Here is a 14208-nt window from a genome sequence, read left to right as displayed (position 1 = left end):
GAGTTGTGAGTTCAGGCCCCATGTTGGGTGTAGAGATCACTTAAAAAATTTTAGAAATCTTGAAAGAAAACACAGACTTTAGTAGTTAAGTTTTGGGGAGTCAGAAGTTACATGCAAATTTTTGACTGCACAAGGGTCAGTACCCCAGCACTGTTCAAGGGTCAACTGCAATATTGTATGTCAATTATAATCCATTTTAGAAATGATTTCTTAAAAGATACACTGTTGAAACATGGAAAAGTGGGGAAGGAGAGGTAGGAGGGGATGTGAAAGTATGAGCATCCCCCTTGGTCATAGCAGGGAGTCAATACTGTCTAAACTTGGAACAGGTAGTTAAAACATTCCACCTTCAACCACTTAATATTTTAGAACCTTCCTTCTTATACTCAGGAGTCACTTAGGAAATAATATCTTGAGGTGAAGAAACATTGATTAGGAAGTCTTTAGTTTCACTTCAGTCTCTTTTTTCTGTGATATTTAAGTAAAATTAGAAGTAACATTTTAATTAAAATAGCATTTAACTATTTCATTATTTTAGTTAAGAAATAGCATCCTCTTAAAGGCCTCCCTGTCTGTGTCTATCTATGTAATTATGGTTTGTTTTTTGGGGTGTTTTTTTGTTGTGTTTTTTTTTTTTTTTTTTTGCCTGAGCCCAGGCAGTTATATGGAACCTTCCTAAGATCAGTGATAAGTGCTTCTGGATGATATTTTGTGGGTGACCATCAACTTCCCTAACTTTGTACTTATCTAAACTCTTTGAATTCTTTAAAATAAGCATGTATTGTGTTGACGAAAGAAGGCTAGTTTTTCTTTTTAAAAAAGAAAGAATCATTACAGAAAGAGAAGGAAGAGGCAGAGAGAGAGAGAAGGAGGAGGAAACTCTGGACGCAAACATGCAACGATATTAGCATTTTGTTCTGGATGTGGAAATGCAGACAATCTGTATTTTCTGTTATACTTTTTTAAAATATTTCCTCATAATTGACATACAGTATTACAGTTGACCATTGAAAAACGTGGGGATTAGGGGTGCCAACTCCTTGCACAGTTGAAAATCCTCATTTAAATTTTGACTCCTGAAGAACTTTACTAATAACCTACTGTTTACTGGGAGACTTAGCAATCACATAAACAGTTGATTACCACATATTTTGTATACTTTAAGTATTATATAGTGTATTCTAACAACAAAATAAGCTAGAGGGAAAAAAGTACTTTCCATTTGATTTTTTAATTTATTTTAGAGAGAAAGAGAGAACATGAGCAGGAGGGGAAGAGGGAGAGGGAGAGAATCCCAAGCAGAATCCACGCTGAGTGTGGAGACTGACCTGGGCTCAATCTCACAACTCTAAGATCACGATCTGAGCCGAAACCAGGAGTTGGACACTTAACTGACTGAGCCACCCAAATGCCCCTTTCCAGTCGATTTTCAAACAAAACAAATGAACAGGCAAAACAGAAACAGATTTCCCATTTTTTCAATTTTGGCATGTGTCATCTGGGGAGTTGTGCTTAAGCACGGAATCATGGGACCCAGAATTTCAGATTCAGGAGGCTGTGTTGGGACCCAGGAATTAGTATTTCTAACGAGCTGTATAGATATGAATTTCATCCTTCTTCCACATTCAGTGAGCATCACTGAAATATAAATAACCAGAGTGGAAATAGTATCTTCAAGATGCTTTAAAATGATGAACGAAAATTACACTTAGAATAATGAACTAATAGGGCAATTTTCTAGTGATGGTTATTGGCCAGTGGAAGAGTTGCCTCAGCTCAGCAGAATCTGGTGGCCAGAGGAAGGAGATGGAAGCTTCAGTCCAGTGGGTATTTGGGAGTGAGTAAAAGAGTAAGTGGACCCATCGGGGCTTCACTTCTGGAAAGTCCAAGTACAAGGAAGTGGGGGACAGCTTTCTCTGGCGCGGGACGCTGCACAAGCGGGTGTGGCTCTGAGCCATGCTCTGAGGCTGTAGACGTAACCACAGGAAGGGACAAAAGTTCTCAGAGTGGTCATCTGTGCATCTTCTCTTGGTGTCGGGTTCTGTAGCTCTGGAGAGCACGCAACGGGGCTGGGCACTGCATGGCGGGGCTCCGTGCTTCCCTTCATGTCAGAGCACCCTCACTCACAGCAGCGCTGCTCTTGTGGGTGTGAGCTGCAATTTCTTTTTGAAGATTCAGCACTTGGGTGCTCTTTTCCCTTTCCTCTAAATGCTGGTGACCATGAAGTTAAATGAGCGCTTCTCTCGGAGAAGACATTTCTCACTTAATAATTGGGAACACCGGTCCTGTGAATGGTGCTGGGACACATTTCAGCAGCATGTACCCCCTTCAGGCCGCAGCTGAGCTAGGATCCAAGCACAGCCTCCATCCTTTTACCTGGACTCACTTGCACCGTAAACAGGCTTTCTGGCATTTGATGACTGATTTGCAATAGGAACTGTTTGATTCAGACAGTAAATCTGGAATAAACATTTCTGTAAGTCAGTTTAGTGAGTAGTTGGAGAGGGAGAGCCCAGCTAATGAGGGATCGCTGGGTGAACGAAACCTTTACTGTGTGGCAGGCATAGGCCTGGGTGCTAGGGGGGTAGGAAGCAACACGATAAATATAGTGCTGCCTTCCCGGCCTTACAGCTAGTGAGAGAGAGACAAAGGCAATAAAGCAGCAAAGAAATAAAATGCATGCCCCTGTGAAGTGTGATAAAGACTGAGAGGAAAATAACAGGATGCTTTTAGAGATAATAATGTAGGGCTGGAGAAGGGGGCGGGGAGCCCTTCCAAGAAGGTAATATTTTATTTTTGTTTTTGTTTTTATGGAACATTTTGTTTTGAGTTTTCTATGGAAATGTTTAAAGAGCAAAAAAGTACCAGGAAGAAAATAACAGCCACCCACATTCCCACCATCCAGAAATAACCTCGTACCACTTCAACGTTGTTGCTTGCAATTAAGGCTTGTAAAAAAGCTCCTTCGCTGCCGGAGGGGAACAGGGGATTCAGCGGAGAGCTCGGGGCGGCCTGACTCAGTCTCTTGACTGGCTAAGGAGGAAAGGGACTTGGGGGTGATGGGGTAAGTGGCTGAGGGGAAGGGAAGCAAATAGGATGGGCGATGATGATGTCATGAAGGAGCTAAGAAGGGGGTGTGTGAAACAGGTTGGAGGTGGGGAACGGAGACCAAGACTGCAGTCATTTTGAAGATTCACGTGAAACACCTAAAAGGAGATGTGAAGTAGGCCACTGGAGGAAAGATTCTGGGGCACAGAAGAGACAGGATATTTATTAGAGATGTTGGGTATGGATGCTATTTAAAGCAGAGGGATGGAAGAGATGGCCTGGGAAGAAAGTTTAGAGAGAAAAGAAATGGGGTCAGGACTGAACCCCCAAGAAAAGCCAACATGAAAATAAATGAGAGGAATAGCAACTGAGCTAAAAGAGGGAAAATGACTAGCCACGGGTATAGGAGGAAAACCTGGTAAGTTCTGTGGTATGCAGAACAGTGGCCCGGAATCATCCACGTCCTGAATCCTGCAACCTGTGAAGCTTTACCTCAGATGGGCAGAGGGGACTTTGAGGATGGAATTAAGGTTCTAGACTTTAGATTGGAATGAATCCTAGATTCCCATTTGGGCCCGGTAGAATCCCATGGGCCCTTGAAGTAGAGGAGGAAGACGATGGTAGAGAAAGAGGCTAGAGAGTCAGCATGTAGAAAGACTCGATCCACCATTGCTGGCTTGGAAGACGGAGGAATGGGCCATGAGCCCATGAGCAGCCTCTAGCAGTTGGTAGGTGCCCTTGGCAGCCAGGCCGTGGGGAAGGGGCACCCCTGGCCCTCCAGCCACAGGGAACTGAATTTTACCTCCAAACTCAGTGAGCTCCGAGCAGATTCCTCCCCACAGACCCTGGAAAAGAACCCAGCCAACACCTCAGCGTTAGCCTGGAGGGACCTGTGCCAGACTCCTGGCCTCCAGAACTGTAAGATAATAATACACCGTGTTGTTTTTCTTATGGCATTTAGTGTTCAAACAATAGTAGCTATTATTCTTATCCTTTTTCAGACTTCACTGTTTAACCCATGAAAGTCGGGATTCTCTCTCAGTGGATGTGGTCCTGTGAGAATTGCTCCTCTCTTCTGTGGCCCGGGGGGTGTCCTTACAAGGTTCCCCAAACGACGCACACGGACAGCCTCGGGGGCGTTGGTTGATGAGTCTCCCGTTAGGTCAGCCTGTCTTAATCAGTGGCGCGGCTCCCAGCTGAAGGCACAGGGATGCCACCTGCACACCGCACAAGGTATGCTGCTGTGTCACTCCGTCAGTTCTATTTAGGCCATCTGTAGTCTGCCGGCAGCGTCCCTTCCCGCCCCGTTAATGCCGCCTCCTCAGAGAAGCAGCGAGGAGTTGCATACAAAGTAGCACAAGTGTTGAGAAACTCTGTGCTCTCTGCCTAAATGTCAGCCTTTGACAACTCTGCGTTCTGTATTGTTCTGCCAACACACGTAATGTCAGAGCTCCTGAGTCTGCTGCAGCCACCCCGGGAGAAGCTGCAGCCCATTGTCTTAGAGCCGTATTTCTCAGCCCTGGCTGCACGGTAGGAGCAGCTGGGAAGGTTTTGGAAAATACTGGTAGTTGGGCCCCATGCCAAAGCCAGTGAACCAGACCTCTGGGTGTAGGGCCTGGGCACAGGTAGGTTTTGAAAGCTCTCTCTGGGTGATTCAAAAGTGCAGTGCCATTGGAGAAGCATTTCCCTCTCACTGCTGAGGGGCAGGGAGGCAGCCTCTCCACCCAGGTGTCTGTTAGAGCCTGAAGCCCGCAGAGCTGATGGACAGAGCATCCTCCAGGCAAGGATCCCGCTGAGAGACCGGGAGGAGACAGCCAAAGACAAAAGTCTCCAGGTCGGGGTGGAGGTCGCAGCTGCAGCTGCCTTGACTGGTGATACCGTGCTCGGGCTCACCCGGGCCACTGGCAGGGCCTAAAGCCTGGAAGACAAGGATAGTTCACTTTCTCGATTCTCATGCTCATTTTTTGAACTTGATTCACGATGCTCATTTTTTGAGCTAAGCAGGAAAAGCTCATCAATTCTGGCTGCACAGCAGGGCAGACAGAATGCCCTCCAGAGGTCTTAGCTTGGGCTGCTGTAATGAAATACCACAGACTAGGTGGCGCAAACAACAGGCATTTATTTCCCACAGCTCAAGATCAAGGTGCCAGCTGATTCCGTTCCCAGTAAGAGCTCTTGTCCTAGCTTACAGATGGCCATGTTCTTACTGTGTCTTCACATGACTACAAGAGGAAACTCTGGGGTCTCCATATGTGGGCACGAATCCCCTCATGGGGGCACCCACCTCATGACCTCATCTAAACCCAGGTACCTCCCAGAGGCCTCCCCTCCTAATACCAACACAGGAGGTTTTAGGGCTTGAACACGTGGACTTTGAGGGAACACAATTAGTCCATAGCACCATATTACCATATGATTTCTTGAGAATCTATAAACTGAAACGATCAGTGTCCTGTAGGTACCTCCAGCAACCCAAGTAGCCAGAGCTTAATAAAAGTGGCAGGAAACGACATCTTTTGAGCCCTTGGATAAGACTGACAGAGGATTGCTGTGGTAGGCAGAATGCCCCCTACCAAAGATGTCCATGCCCTCATCTCTGGAACCCATGACTAGGTTCCTTTACCTGGCAAACGGGACTTTACAACTGTAATGAAGGCTACAGGCCTTAAAATAGGTAGATTATCCCAGATTATCCAGGCAGGTCCAATCTAATCACATAAATCCTTAAAAGCAGAGAACCTTCTCTGGCTGGTGGCAGAAAAGACAGTGCAAAAGGGGAAGTCGGAGAGCCTCGAAGCAGGAGAGAGCCTCCGTGACCCATCTCCACAAAGAAAATGGAGGTGGCAACATGATAAGGATGTGACGTCCTATAGGAGCTGAGAGAGGTTCTCACGTGACAGCCAGCAGGGACACAGTGACCTCAGTACACTAACTACAAAAGAACCAAATTTTGCCAACAACCTCAAAGAGCTTGGGATCAGATTCTCCTCCAGGATGTCCAAAAAATTGCTCAGGCTACCCAGAGCCTTGGCCTCAGCCTTGAGACCTAGACCAGAGGAAGCAGGGGTACCCACCCAGACTTCTGACCTACAGAACTATGAGGTGATACATTTGTATTGTTTCCAACCACGAATTTGCGGTGACTCCTCAAAGGCAACAAGAGAAAACTAATATAACAGCAAGACACATTCTGAACTACTGCCCCACTGATAAACAACTTCAGCGATCAGCGAGGACAAACCACAAGATGAGAGGCACAAAACCGGGCAAGCTTTGGTGGTCAGTTGAACCCTGGAACATGTAGGCCGACTGTTGACTTGCCAAAGATGAGCTGTGATGACAGCAACTTGGATGAGATTCCTCCGTACGAAGTCCTCAAAACACAGTTAAGGGAAATGCTGATGGGTGTCAAAAAATTGCTATGCCTGGCCAGCCCTCTTGGAAAAATACGATGCAGAGCTATGATGATTGCAAAAAAAAAAAAAAAAATGTTCACAATAAAACGCATGATTTGGAAAAGAGGTCTAACTATCATCAAGACAATTTTCCCCTGTAATAGATCTAGGAGAACAGTAGGGACTTCTGAGCAGTTTATCCTGGTCATTTCCCATGGACGTTATGTGAAGCAGCCAAACACACCCACAGCCTTTATGTTCTCCTCAATTTCCCGGCAACAGATTTCTAGCTCCTAGCCAAGGGTCTCATTAGGAAATGCCTGCATTTTAGAATCATAGCATGATCCTTTAAAAGGCTTCCTTCTGGGCATATTTTATTAACTCCAACAACAGAAACTGACTCTACTTACCTTAAGCAGAAAATTAATTTATTGCAGTAATTTATCGAATAGCTCACAGAATTAACAGGAAGGTTGGAGAATTGGCTGTGAAAGGGGACAGGAAACAAAAGAAGCCTGGCAGTTGAATCCACTGCTAAAATTATATCATAGGAAGAATAGAGTAAAGAAACCACCCCTGAGCCACTAGTGCTGTCACCCCTGACTCTGTCACCTCTGGATACTGGCTACTGTGCCTTTAGCTGCAAACAGTTCTAAACTCTTCCCTCTTTCTGTCTCCACCCAAAATCCCAAGCAGAAGGATCTAATCTTGCTCAGCTTAGATAATATGCAAAAAAAAATTTTTTTTTCTAGCTACCAAGGGTCAGTAAAAGCACATATTTTCATTTCCTTAGTAGGAGGCTGGACTGTTCTTCCCTCCAAAATTCTGACTGCATGCCATTCCTCAGACATGAGAAAGGGTACAAGGTGGAGAGGGCTCTCCGGCCCTTTCGTTGTCCAGCATCTCTGAAGATGCCTTTTCACATGTGTCTGAAAACACACACACACACACACACACACACACACACACACACACACACATATATATATTCCCCCTTCATATAATGCAACCTACTCGATTCCCAAAGAAAATAACCCACTATTTCTTCAGTTCCTTCTTCTGTCCTCCTGCCCAGGGCATCCGAGGGATATCTAGTTCTATCTTAATCGCTTCTCAACCACCGGCCCACTCTGTGCCAAGCAGCAGGTCAGTCACTTCACTTGTGTAAATATATACATGGCACAGTGAGGAAGAGAATCTGGGTAGAGGCTCTGGTCCTTGTTTCTGTACCTGATCATGAGGTATTTACCACCTCCCTCCTCCGTTACTCCATCATGTTCCCATTACCCTCAACCCCATTGTGACTGGCTATGGCAGTATGCTGGTAAATGTTTACCCATAAACTCTCTGGGGAAAAAAAGATATTCATTATAAATGTAACTCACATAAAGGACGTTTACCACAACGTACAAATAATAATAAAATACACAACGTTCTTTATTGTAAATTCCATATTGTGGGTTGATTGTCAAAGCTTGGGTTTTTTAGGGGCACCTGGGTGGCTCAGTCAGTCAAGCATCTAACTCTTGATCCCAGCTCAGGTCTTGATCTCAGGTCGTGAGCTCAAGCCCCACAACGGGCTCCACACTAGGTGTGGGGCCTTCTTTAAGAAAGAAAGAAAGAAAGAAAGAAAGAGAGAGAGAAAGGAAGGAAAGAAGGAAGGGAGGGAGGGAGGGAGGAAGGAAGGAAGGAAGGTAGGTTCAAAAAAAAAAACTAAGTTTTTTTTTAATTTAATTTTATTTTTATTATTATTATTTTTTTTGCCAACGTGTAGTTGCAGTTCAACCATGATTTGAAAAAACTGGACTACAAATGAAGGTTTGAGGACTACTCCAACTCAGCCAAGAAGTTGCTCAAGTCATTAATGAGTGTAGTTCTGACATGGATATCGATTGATAACTCTGTTTGCATTAACAGGGAAGATGGCAAGAAAAAATAAAGATACGTGACAGAATTTCATTTGTTTATCAGAGACATGAGCAACTGCTTTACTGAATCAAAGAGGTTTTGAAACATTAGAAGACTATTTCCTCAGATTTTTGTGAGATATATATATATGTGCTAATCATCTAGAATTGTATATTTTATCTCTACATGTCAAAAATCTTTGGACTAACTCATCAGTTATTGTTTGTGCACAATTGATCCAAATGACCTAAATATAAGTACTGATAATCATAAAACAAAAAAAAAAACAAATTTTAATGGAAATTGCATTTCTTAGTGATATGGAGGGGGCCAGTTTTTAAAAACTCATTCACCTAACTGTGGGTGAATATGAATGAGGCAGGGTTCAGCAGCAATTGAACAATATATTTCTGCTTTTTCATTGTTAGAGATGTAAGTACTGAGAAATCTTGCTCACTTAAATAAGTACATAAAAATGGAGCAATTCTGTCCCTCAATCTGTTGAAGTCTTTCCAAGTATGTGCTAAACGTTCCATAGCGATCTAGCAAGACATATTATTTTCAGTGAGGTAGCAGCTCCCAGCTCATAGGTTTTTCACTTTTATCAAAAGCCAAGAATTAGAACCATATGACTTGAGAAATAAATTGTCACCTACTCTTAGCATCATTTACTTTCTCCCATTTCAAAGGGTATTCTGAAAAGATATTACCGTGACTTACAACACAACTTTTAATATTACTTGCTGCCCTTTCTGCAACAGTCGTCTCACTTAGCCTTTATTCTCAGAAAAATTTGCAAATATTTTTACCTATATGTTGTTACAGTATTATTTATAAAGTATTTTTATATCACCATGTGCTTTAATTATATTTTCATCAAAAGCTTGGAACCACAGCTTTATTGAGCTCTTTCAAGTTTTGGAAAATGTCTGCCATCTCCTCTGTATGGGAAAGCCCATTATCATTGTCAAACCAGTTCATCAAATCCTGTTTTTCTCTGTCCTTTTCCCTGTGCCATCTCATACTGACTTGGACTTCTCATAGTGTGGTGGTCTCAAGGTAGTCTGGTCTTCTTATACAGTGACTTTCTTCCAAGAGGCAGGAAGCAGGAAGTGCCCGGCCAGTCAAGGGTTACACGTAAAACTGGTATGGTATCACTTCCGCCCTATTCTGTGATCAGAGCAGTCACAGAGCCCACACAGATTCAAGAGGGTGGAGAAATAGACTCTACCTCTCACTGGGGTAGTATCAAGGTTGCATTTCAGAACACTATTGGGATGGGAGAAACAGCATCCATCCTTGGAGAAGAAAACCAGTCTGCCACAGCGTGTTTCTGAGAATGTATTTCATCCATACTTAGGAACTAAGGCAACAACCCGGGAATGGGTTCCCATAGGCATTACCGTGAGGTGGACTCCATTTACTTTCCGACCATTCTGACTGATGGGCCATGGTAACTTTTAGGGTCCTCAGGAATCAGTGCGTCTTAGAGACGGTATCCAGTAATCCCCCAGACAAGCATGTGTTTCCCTTTTCCCAGTGCATGTTTCCAATGGTAAACCATAGAGTATCTCTGGTGAGGGCCAGAAGGAAGATCCAAGAGGTCCTGGGAAGGTCTTTACAGGGTCCCCACTTCAAGGAGCTCTGGTCTGGAAGGGAAGTGACTCGGGTTTTAAAATGGATGAGAGGTCATAACCTAGTATTTTTATTTTTTGGTCCATGTCTAACCTCTGTTAAGCAGATAAGGAGTTTTGTTGTTATTTTAAAAGATAAATAGTGCCTTAGTGGACTACCCAAGATCTTCAGACCTGGTGATCCTGCGATCAATCCACTACCGCCAGAGATCCCCATGGCTCCGAATCTTCTGATTCCTGCTCTCATCATCTTTCCTCTGGTGGTGAATTAGTGTCCCCTAGCCTTTGTCACTCTGATGTATTCCTAACATACCGATATCAAGAAGCCATTCTTGCATGTCATCTCCTGTCAGGAATTCTGGCCTATAGAGAAGAGGCTCTCCCTTTGCCAATTATTCCTCAAGGCCATGGGGAGGGGATTGTCTTCTGGAGGGGTTCTCAAGTGACATCATTAGTGGAAACATAAAGAAATCAACACAAGCCTTAAATATGTCTGTAAGTCTTCAGAATTCTTGCACATGAATTTCTTGGATCTCAGCCTCGTTTAGGTTGAGACACAACTGACTCCAGGTTTTAGTCAACGTCAAGTGAATTCTTAGACCTATTTTCAGCCTTTCAAGCTAGTTTACTTGATCCACAATCTCTGGGAAGTGGCCCCATTTGATTAATTCCGCCCAAGATTAAGTTGTGCTTTTCCGTTTTTGGTCTAATACCCTCATTTTCTACATATTCCCCAGATTTTTGCTGATTATAAGTGAACAGCCTGCAATTATTTTGGCGTAGAAGTCTTCTTGTTCTGGAGTGACTTGGTAATTGGCCACCAGAACATGCTGATCTGATTCTAGTGGTGGGAGGCGTAGAGGGTGATGATTGGCTTTCTGTTGCATTACTTCCTCTAGGAAGTTGGGAGACAGAAACCACATAGCAATTTGGGGAAAAGTTTAAAGGATTACTAGCTAGTGACAGGAGATTAGGTACTAAATAGTATGGACAGCTGTAAGGAATACAGGAATAGTGGCTAGAGAGAGAGAGAGCAGCCACTGCCACTCAGCTGAGGCAGAACACATAAGGAAGGAACAGATCTGAAAAAGGCCCCATCCGTGCCGAGGCTGAGACTCTGACCTCGATGGAGAGAGTCAGGCTGGAGTCCTGGAACGCGGACGAGTTTGCTGAGGTGCCACGGAATCCATATGGCAAGCTGGGAACTAACTGCTGGAGCATCAGTGAGGCTTGCCCGGAGGCTGCCTGTTGAGATGCTGGTGCCACTGGCTGGAAACCGCCAACAGGGACACATGGACACTTGCTGGACTGAGAGTCCCCCTGCTTGTCTTGCACCTCACCAGCTGCTGCCTGCTGAAGGTGCAAGAAACTGTCCACTAGCATCAGGGGGAAAAAGCCCCTTCCTCCTGCCCTGGCCTCACAGTTGCCATCTACTGCCAACACTTAATGCCATGCAAGAGAGCAAAGGAGGAAAGCTTACCAAGCGTCTGGCTCTAGAAGGCAATGAGTGGATAAAGGGGTAATTGGCACAGGAATGACCTCCCCAAGCAAAGGCCTGTCCCCAATAATCCCTTGACATTAACCGGACCTACCACCAATGATCCTAACCATCTTTTCATTCATATTTTCCCCTCTGGTCCTCATCGCCCTTTTTTGTTCAGCTTTATTTCTCTGGTCAACCATTTCATTTCCCTGCCCTGGTTAAACCCAACTCCACCTAGTCCATTGTACTGTGGTTTTATATCCACACCAGCCTCACGTGGCTGGATGGTTGGAATCCTGGGACTAAGCAAAGTAAGTTGTAACATAAGAGGTGATGGTCAGAGAACGGATACTCGAATCTGAGATTAGGGAGGATTAGTTTTAGTAATAATATATAATATAATAATATAATAATAATAATATAAGGTCTCTGTATGACCATGAGAATGAGTGGCCCAGGTAGGGCCGACAGCCAGAGAGAGGTCAAGGATCTGAAAAGCTAGGATATAGGAAGAAATACACAAATTCACATACTTCAGATACATAAATCCTCAAAAAATAAAACTATGCGAAAGAGAACAGTAGGGAGCCAGGAGACAAAAATCCTCAAGAAGTGAGGGAGAGTGGACAAGTGCAACAAGGAAGGCCAGTGGGAATGTAGTCTGATGGCAAGAGATTCAAACTGGTGGGGAGTGGGTGATTGAGAAAGGAGGGAAGAGTGTGTGTCGGGGTGGGGGGAATGGTCTGGAACTGGTCCTGAGGACCAAAGAAGACTTCTACCCATCTCGATGTTCTGTACTATGTGAAAGATGAAAGTAAAACAAAACAAAACAAAAAACCAGCCACCATCTGTGAGGGATGAGCAGGAAGTAATGTCCTCTGGAGAAAGCTGGGTTTTCATTACAGTGTGCCCTCTGCTCCATTAGGGAGCCCTGTGCTCAGAGTTTGTTCACAAAAGAGGTTGAGGACAGAGGGGTTTTGCTGATTACCAACTAGGGGTGCTTCAAAGGTGGGACAGAGGGCTAGGAGGTGGAAACTGAATAGGAGATACACAGAGCTCTGTCGGGTTCCAGCAGACAATAGGAGGATGACATGTCAGTCTGGGCTTCTTGGAATGAAGGAGGAGAAGGGAATTTAGGACACGATAAGACTAGTCCTGGTGGTCTTGAGGCAGATGATGGTGAAGGGGTGTGTGCTAGGGGAAAGTGAGAAAGATGGAGGCCTCCAGCTGCTTGCCTCTTCTCTCCTGCCAGAAGGAAAATGATCCCACCTCTTGTCGGGGTGGAGGGGGTTTCACTCTTGACGTTGCCAGGGGAGATGTAGCAGTCCGAGGAAGGCTGAGTCTTCAGTGAAGACATTATTCTGGGGACCATAGATACTTAATGGGCTGGGTTTCCAGCACCTGCCATAGCCCTACCTTTTAACATCACCTTCAGACCCAATGAGGACAAATAACTCACTTCAGTAACTTCTGTTTCTCTAAGGCTATTTGTTACAAGTCATGTCCAGATGGCAATTTCTGTATGAGTGAGGGTTTCTGATTGCATGCAGTAACCACTGACCCATCATTGGAAGGGTACTGGATAATTCACATATTCAGTGGGAATGCTGGAGAAACAGGACTGGAAGGAGAGGAGGAGAGAAGGGCTAAGTGTGAGAACTATCACCAAATCATGCCAGAGAAAAGTTTGGTGAGAACCCCAGTGTACCAGTGCCCAGTACTCAGCCTTGCCTCAGGCACCGCTGCCATCAGACTGGGCAGGCCACTCCCATCAATCCGGAGTGAATTCTAAATAAATTCTGAACTGTCCACTGCTCCTTTTGCCATACTCAAATGACCTGCCTTCATGCATGTGCCCAAGCTCTGGCTCTCCATGGAGGCAAGTATCAGCCCTTTCTGTACAGGGAGGCAGGGAGAGATACAGAATGACTGAACCTCTAAATGTAAGAGGAGTGAGTGAGTCCATTTGCTGTTCAAACAGGAAAATCTATTCCAGCAAATAACTCACAGGTTCTCATATTCATCTCCACGGAAGAATGGTCCTTCTACTAGTCAAAATAAGGTTCAGCTGTGAGTAACAAAACCTCAAAGTACAAGAAAGTGGTTTCTCTTCCTTCCCTCAGAAATGTGGGTGGTCCAAGAGGATTATGGTGGCTCTTTGGGCTCCAGTCAACACAGCTTCCGCAGCATGGCCCAGGACAGCTGCAGCTGCTCCTGCCGTTGCATCTACAGTGCAGCTAGGAGGAAGCTGACCTCTCCTTTAGTAATACTTTGCAGGAGTTATAAACCCTACCTTTGCATAATGACTCTTAGCAAAAATTTTGTCCTGGGGCCCCTGTGAGCTGCAAAAGAGGTGACTGTGCAGGTAAAGTTTAGAGGTTTTACTGCTGAGGAAGAAGGGGAAAAAAGAGTACTGAGGGACCCCTAGCACTGTCTACTGTTTCCAAGACATTTTTACATTTGGCAGCCGTGAAACTGCCTTCTGTCTTTTCTGGACTCACAGCATCCTGACTCGCTGTGGCCTGGAAGCCACTCAATGGAAAGGATTTGCTTGCTACCCTTCAACCTCAGGTCTTCTCAGGGCCCCTTGTACTGATCTACTCAACGGCATTTCCACCTCGGATGCTTTCACTGCTAATTCCTTCGGGATGCTCTTACGTCCTTTGCCAGTTTCCCTGCAGAGCGAGCACTCCACCAAATCAGTGATACCGAGTACATATTGTGTTCCAAGTTCTCTTTC

Source organism: Lutra lutra, chromosome X (genome assembly GCF_902655055.1).
Source record: "Lutra lutra chromosome X, mLutLut1.2, whole genome shotgun sequence".
Taxonomy (NCBI): domain Eukaryota; kingdom Metazoa; phylum Chordata; class Mammalia; order Carnivora; family Mustelidae; genus Lutra; species Lutra lutra.
The sequence above is the reverse complement of the archived record's forward strand: the minus strand, read 5'-3'. Positions refer to the sequence as shown.